This window comes from Bactrocera latifrons, unplaced genomic scaffold, assembly GCF_001853355.1.
Source record: "Bactrocera latifrons isolate USDA-ARS-PBARC rearing strain unplaced genomic scaffold, ASM185335v1 scaffold_17, whole genome shotgun sequence".
NCBI classification, from domain to species: Eukaryota; Metazoa; Arthropoda; class Insecta; order Diptera; family Tephritidae; genus Bactrocera; species Bactrocera latifrons.
In genome coordinates this window covers 621,973-629,767 of record NW_017535185.1, presented here as the reverse complement: position 1 = coordinate 629,767, position 7,795 = coordinate 621,973, and the positions used below count along the sequence as shown (strand labels likewise).

At 35.0% G+C, this 7,795-nt stretch overlaps 1 protein-coding gene across 4 annotated transcripts in view; it reads right to left on the bottom strand.

Annotated features, from left to right (window-relative positions):
• Positions 1-7,370, bottom strand: part of LOC108966814 (rho-related BTB domain-containing protein 1) — a 39,513-nt gene extending 32,143 nt beyond the window's left edge. For 2 of the 4 annotated variants that reach the window (XM_018929898.1, XM_018929901.1), the window contains exon 1: positions 7,329-7,370. The gene's annotated coding sequence lies outside the window, so the exon portion shown is untranslated. Of the gene's footprint in view, positions 1-2,202; positions 2,224-2,243; positions 2,292-7,328 lie in introns of those variants that run through there. The other 2 variants (XM_018929900.1, XM_018929899.1) reach the window with 2 other exon arrangements.
• Between the last annotated feature and the right edge of the window lie 425 nt (positions 7,371-7,795).

Here is a 7,795-nt window from a genome sequence, read left to right as displayed (position 1 = left end):
AAAAAGTTATCAAGCTCTTAAAAAATCACCCGATAGCTTAGCTAATCTTGAGCGCACAACTTCTCAAGGTTGTATCTTCAAAAATATTACTCTGCAGGTCTTGAGGAATTTAATAAGACAATAAAAAAATTCGATTTTTTTTTAACCCATGTAATCCCTTAACAGGCCTAAAACATGTAGCTGTCCGGTGATCGCTCTAAACCTTTCTTGAATAAATATTTAATTATATTTATATATGTATATATATTTAGACTGACAATTGTTTGCTTTTCCATTAAGCTTTTCATCTCCTCATAATTTTCACTTAATAATTTCTCCACTAATAGACCACAATATAAGTAAATAAATCTACTCGCCGCTATACGCCATTCGCTAGATCATTTTACACGTGTAATAACTTATTTGTTATTGTTTTTTTATTTTTGTGTCATGGTATAATTGATTTCAATTGATATGTGCTTAATGCGCGGCAAAAACAAAAACAAAACGCACACAATAAAATAACAAACCAATAAAACGTAAATATAACAACAAAAAGAAAATAAACGAAATTGTAATGAAAAGCGAATGTTCGCTGTCAACGTCGGCGCTGAACTCAAATGATTGAGTACAAGCCTTTTGTAAACACATTAAGCGGAGTAGTAAGCGTGGTACATGTACATATATGTATGTAAAATATGAGCAGCAAGATGAAGAACATTAAAAGCGCACACCTACACATACATATTTATGTAAGTATATATTTATTTTGGCATACGAGTGGCAATTTATTGCACAGCTGATACCAATTATGTTTTTTTTTATGAAATATTCATGTAAAAATATCACAATTATTATAATATATACATATATTCAACGGCTATTTTTAGTTACACGCAACTTAAATGTGCAGCACAGAGCTTTATGTATGCATAAATTACGACACAAAGCACGACGGAAGTGCGTAATTTAAACTGCTCGCCATTTACAAACACAATAAATACCACTTAAGTGGACCATTGCGGAGTTACGAGAACAAGTATACAAACACTATGCGTGAATATATGCAGCCATACCTATGTATGTACATGCATAAAAGCAAAAGTACTGACAATGCAAATTATGTTTGGTTCAGATCTTTAGTTTTCGGTTATTTTTATACCGTGAACAGGGTACAAGTATTAAGCATACAAAATACAGTTTGTTCAAGAACTGAAGCTGCTCAACATTCTTAAACGACATCGCTTCGCTCTATGGCCTCTTGAAAAGTTCCAGATCCAATTTTTACGAGCCAAATGCCAAATGCTAATCGGTTATTTTCATACCGTGAACAGGGTCCAAGTATTAAGCATACAAAATACAGTTTGTTCAAGAACTGAAGCTGCTCAACCTTCTCAAACGACATCGCTTCGCTCTATGAAAGCCTCTTGAAAAGTTCCAGATCCGATTCTTACGAGCCAAATGCCAAATGCTAACTGGTCACTGTCTGGTGGCGACGCATGCCGACAGGATGGGGCTCACATATCGAAAAGACTGCATGAAATGTCTACAGCAGCGCTTCAGAGAAGCAATGGAGCATCTCTTGTGAATTTGTCTCGCATTGGTAAGTCTACGCAGTAAGCATCGGAGGTTCTCACGATATATTACACTGGAGGAAGTATCTATCGTGAGGGCGCAGAGCTGTTAAAATTCGCGTCAAGTGTAGGCATCCTAAAGGATCACTACTCCGCTTGGATCTAGCAAATGAATTCCATTTGGTATCGCAAAGAACCAAAACTGGTCTATACATGGCTTGTTGCCCTACCAGATTAACCAAATTAAACCTACATATGTTTCACAGAGAACTTTCCAACTCTATTGAACCGTTATGGTCCCAGTTTTCCAAGTCTTAAAGTATCCATGTCATAAATTATATTATTATAGCCAATTACCTGTCTATTTACTAATTTAGTAAGCATATACATACATACATTTATGCATATTAAATCTTATCTAACAAATTCTTCTATTATATTATTGCCTAGTTTATAAATAAACAAAAGCATCTAGTATGAAGTTAAAAATAGCACACACTTTTATATTAATATAACGTAAGCACTTTGACCATTAGTCATATATTACAACAACTTATCTAACACAATAAATAGAAATATAAAAGTGCACAAGTATGCCATTATTGGCAAAAAAATATCCACTCCTCAAATAATTAACACAAACACTTACTAGTGTGTATAGTGTTTTTATAGTACAAGTAAATAAATTACATATTTTAATCTCGTGCGAAAACACGACATTTTCCCGAGTCGCTATTTGATATTCACAGTAGTGGAAAATTTTGCAAACTGATTGCATTATTTGTCAACAGCTCGGCTCCATTGCATCGAGCGAGCAACTGCAAAAGCATTAACATATGCATGTACATATATACATACATACATACATAGATATATGCATAAATCACAGATACGAGTGATAAGCGGAGCGAGTGGAATTCAAAAGAAAAAAACGAGAGTAAATAAAATGCATAAAAACGCGAGTGAGTGAACTGGAAGTGTGAGCAATTAATTGCTGCTCCACTGCGATATGTACGAGTAGGTACTCGTATGTACACATGTACGTCTGAAAGAACCGTTTTCTCAATGTCTGGTTAGTAGCCATATATCTGTTAAGTTCTGGTTAACTTAACCAAGACCCTTTCTTTCGGTAAAGAACCATTTTTTTGGCGCCCAAACTGGTTTTTTGTAGGCGAGGGAACGAAGAAGTACCGAGCCGCTTATGCTAGATAAAAGTTTCTTGTTTTTAACATTATCTGTTATTAATTGCTCAATTCATTATTATTGGCGAGCCAGAGGACATAGTTGAAACTGACGTTAGCTGCCTCAACAGATTTGTGATCGGCTTTTATGATCAATTTTATAGGAGTTCTAGGTACCATTTATAAGATGTTCAAGTGAGATACCTGTTAGGATCGACCATTTAACCTGACCTAACCAAATCTAGTGAGTAGGAAACATAGCCGAAACTGACGTTAGCCACTACAACAGATTTATGAGGATCGAATTATGAGGATCTTTATAAACAATTTTATCGGAGTTTTAGGATTCCAACTGTCCGGCTATAAGTGAGCTGCCTGCCATAATCTGTTATTAGTGGAATAGTTAGCGGTTATCCATAAATCATGGAAAACGTCGAGGCTGGCCGTCAAGTAAGCACTGTTTCGATTGCACAGGAGCTAAACATTGCGCAGAAAACTGTCTGAAACTATTTAAATAATGTTGCATGTACATAAAAATAAGCTCGTGCCAGGGGAGTTAACGCCAAAAAAAGTGGGTCACTTCCGACAACATCATACCGAAATGGGCGCGGTCGAATCGCTGTGAGCCGGCGCTAATGTTGCTGGCCAGGATTGATGGTCTGATGGGGCTTGCTCCGTGTTTGTTAGGATTGGAAGGGAATAATTTACTACGAGCTGCTCCTCTATGGCCAGATACTTAAATCGGACCTTTAATGTCAACAATTGAATCATCTGAGCGAAGCAACAGCCCAGAAGTGGCCTTCCTTGGACAATAGGAGAAAAATCCTGTTCCATCAGGACAATGCCAGGCCTCACACATCGATAGCGACACACCAGAAGCGTTCGGAGCTTGGTTGGGTTGTTTTTATGCATCTACCTTATATTTTGAACCTGGTATTGAGTGGTTATTATTTGTTTTAATATATAGTAAATGATTTTACTGCTGAAAAATTCGTCTCAATAGAAGCTTAAAAAAATCGACTCTCGATTTTTTGCCAATAGAGACGAGGGTTTTTATCAGAGAAGTATTATAAAATTTCCTTAAAAATAAAAACAAGTTATTGAAGAAAATGGGACGACTTCACCAAAATCGAATAACTCTAACTATATTAAATACAACTTTTAATTTTAATGCGAAAATATTAGATTTATTTTTGCTAGACCTCATACATATGTATTATATATTATAGTTTTTATAAAATAGGCGCCTGGAAAGAGTATTATTGATGCCGAAGTTAACTTTTCTTTGCGTTACTAAAATCTTAATGGCCAGGGTTACTATTTATGATTATAAAGGTCTGTTCTAATTTCAATTCATAATGATGATACGAGGTTAAATCTAAAAATAGGCTATTCTGCTTAATTTGTGAAGCAATTACCTATTTATGTACACATTTTGAAATGACAATTGACGGCAATAATACCATAATAAGCAAATAATGGGTGATCCAATTAGAGGTACTTTTCATAGCCATTTTTTTGTCAAGCTGTCATGTTATTTTTGTTCAGTATTTTTTGGCATTTCATTATGAAAAGACTGAACAGCGTTTACAAATCACGTTCTATAAAGAATGTGTTTCGCAACTTATGGTCAACACAATCAGACTACTGAGCGTATTATTCGCAACACCCATCTTGAGATTCAGCATTCATTATTAGATAGTATTCGACAGAATAGACTACGTCCAGCACGCAGTGAAGAAAATATAGCAGCCGTACCAGCGTAGTAGAATGTACTCAAAGTTCATAGAAAGTCGATTCGGCGCCGTTCGAAGCAACTCGGACGTCTGGAACAACTTGGCGCATTTTACGCCGGGATCTTAAATTGAAAGCATACAAACACATACAGTGAAATCGCTTCGACCTATGGGATCTTGAAAAGTTCCAAGAAGATCCGACATTTTCGAACCAAATTTTGTTCAGCGATGGGGCCCATTTCTAGCTTTTAGACTTTTTCCCGTGAAGATATATGTATAAAGAGTAAAGTTATGCAAACAATTGCGCTTCGATTCAAGCCTTAGAGCAAAGCATCACGCTGGTCATTCGTCAGTTACTATGTAGTCGTAATGCTCGAGTCATCGAAAATTGGACTCAACGAATGGACCATCTGAGAGGTAGCTGCGGCCAACATTTGAAAGAGATCATATCCAAAAAATAAATGCCATAGAATGTTTTTTCGAATGATAATAAAGATTCTCCATTCAATTTGAAGTTTTTGTGTTTTTTCTTTTAACAAAGTAGGGAACCACGAAATGCATCAGCCTTTATGTACGCGTACATACTTATGTATGTATGTTTATGAATGTGCCTTTAGCAGCAAAAACCACATTTGAACCGAATTAACATAAATAGTAATCATGAAAACATGTGAAGAATAACAACAGCGGCAGTAACGCACATGGAGTGTGTTTAACGTCCAGGCAGCGACACACTGCAACCACGACAAAGGAACCACAAAAATGTTTTATGATTGCGGTAGTTTAATTTCGGATAATTTTTTAGCTGAGTCATACATAGGTATGTATGTACTTATTCTTCCTATCAGCAGTTTCAACAAGTGCATTCAAAAGATTGGAAAAGTAAAAGTAGTTTTACCAATAAAAAATTATAGAAAAATACCAAAAAGTGGGGAATACAAATAATAAAGAAATATCTGGGTGGCCAAAAATATTTGATGCAAAGGAGCAGCGTATTATAACACGCAAGACCCGTGACCCAAAAGAAAAATGCACCAAAAGTCAGTAACGAAATTGAAAATGAGTCGTAATGTTCGTAAAAAGCCTTCATAAGCAACGCTTATAGGCGACTTTGTTTGTGAAAAGGCACGAAAATAAAGATAAAAATTTCTGGAATTCAGTTATTTTCCCGGTTGAAAGTATATGTATATTTTTTGACTCGAATGGGAATGAAAAAGTTTGGAGAAAATTTAGTACATCAGACATATCTCATACTAATCTCCTGATTTTAGAAAGAAAAAACTGAAGAACCAAATCACAAACAAAGAAGCACTCTTCAAGCGTAATCGAAGAATACCTCATTCAGTGACACAAAAACTGCTAAAGTCAATGCCAACCATATTGAGTGCAGTTAGAAAATCCAAAGGCTATCCAACAAAGTCTTAAAAATAAAATCGTTTGAACTTTTTCCCGTAATTTATGCTTGATACATACATATTTATATGTAATTTTCAAATATTGAAAGATTTTTTTCTCTATTAGATTGTAATTAAATTACTTTAAATTGCTATTTTTTTGTTATTATTTTTAATATAATATAATATGAAATAATTACAAAATTAAAAAATTTGTTATTGTTAGTAGTTTTAAGGCTTTTTGTTTACTTGACAAAATAGAAAAAACACTGCATACTTATTTTATGATTGTACCGTCTGTAGGGCCCTTAGATACCTTTGTTTTTGTAGCTACTAATAAGCCGTCGCTATTTCTCTCTATGTGCCATAATCGCTGCATATTATAAATGACACTAGAGGCGAGAAACAAAAAGCAGTTTAATAAAACAAAAAAAAAAAAAAAATAGCGCAAGAAGGATGCTTATGAATGTGCGATAGTGAAGGCGTTGCGGGGTTGGGTTAGGTGACAACGTAACAACTGAATGAATTTATATCAACACAAAAGGGCACTTCACTTCAACTACTACTTGTAAATTTACTATGCGTTAGACAATAGCTTTTATGTATTAATTAATTAAATTAAGTTGCAAAGTATGAGATTTCATAAAATTTCAACTTTAGTGCTAAGCACTCTGATTGTGTCTATGTGCTTGCGGGGCAATTGCAATCCAACGTGTCACACGGCAGGTATTTATTGAAGTATCTAACTTATATATGCATATAAGTATATGTATGCATGCAGAACACCGCAATTTATGCTTTATTGTATAGGTATGTGTGTTTGTATGTGCTAACTGCTGCTGGAACTGCCTGGTTGCCCTGGCTTGCATGCCACTTGGCATATTGATTTTCTACACACGCCACCATACCGCCGCTCCACTAAACCCTTTAACTGCCTGTGCCACACGCCATAGCGCATATGTGCATGCATATACTTGCATGTGCATGTATTGCAGCACGTCACTGCACTGCATTCACTTTTTCCAATTATAATTTTTTCACAGCCGGCTTGGCAGCGTTTCTTTGGGGCTCGCCTGCATGTCAGCATTTACTATTCTGTTGGCTACTGCGATTTTTCTATTTTTCTTATTAATTTAAATATTACTTAAATTCCAAAAGTATACGTTAAAAACAGCTGAGCAACTTAACTGTTGGGAAAATAGGTGCTCAACCCTTTTAGGAGGTTTGCATTCACATATGTAAGCATGGATGATAGTTAGAAGTAGGGAGCTCGCCAGAAAATTGATTTTTCTTGTGCCATTTCGTTTTCATGAAAAATAAAAACAACTGCTGCACTAGCAGTAACTGCACAAAACTTTGCAGTAGCTGATTTGCAGTAGCTGATTTTTCCCTAGCTGCTTATTATAATATAATAGTTTTAATATTTACATGTAGTTATTGAAATGCGTTTTTCACTGCTCTTACCTCTGGTTATACCTTAATTTTTATTTATAGTTACATACATATGTATGTATATATGTATATTCGCAAACTTAGTGCTTATTGAAATTTGTATGCACTTTTTCACTTTATTTATTTCTCTCTTTTTATTGCACTTTGGTTCTTTTTTCTAGTTGCGCACAGATTTTATTTGCATCTATTCTACTACACTCCATTAACTTTTTTATTGTTCACATTGCAGCTAATTCTGCATTTGCTTTTATTCCATGCACATCGTCACATATTACGTCGTTTATGCACTTTTACCGTTAAATTCTTATGTTATTGAAATTAAAATTTTAAATATTTATGCTGTATTCGCAACAGATATTTTCTTTTACTTTATGTAAATTATTTAGGTGGCTCTGCATTGGTGCTCTTTATCCGCTATTTGTCAAGTAACCGCTTGCGTTTATTATTTAATGCGCTCTCACGGAACTTTTGTTTTTGAC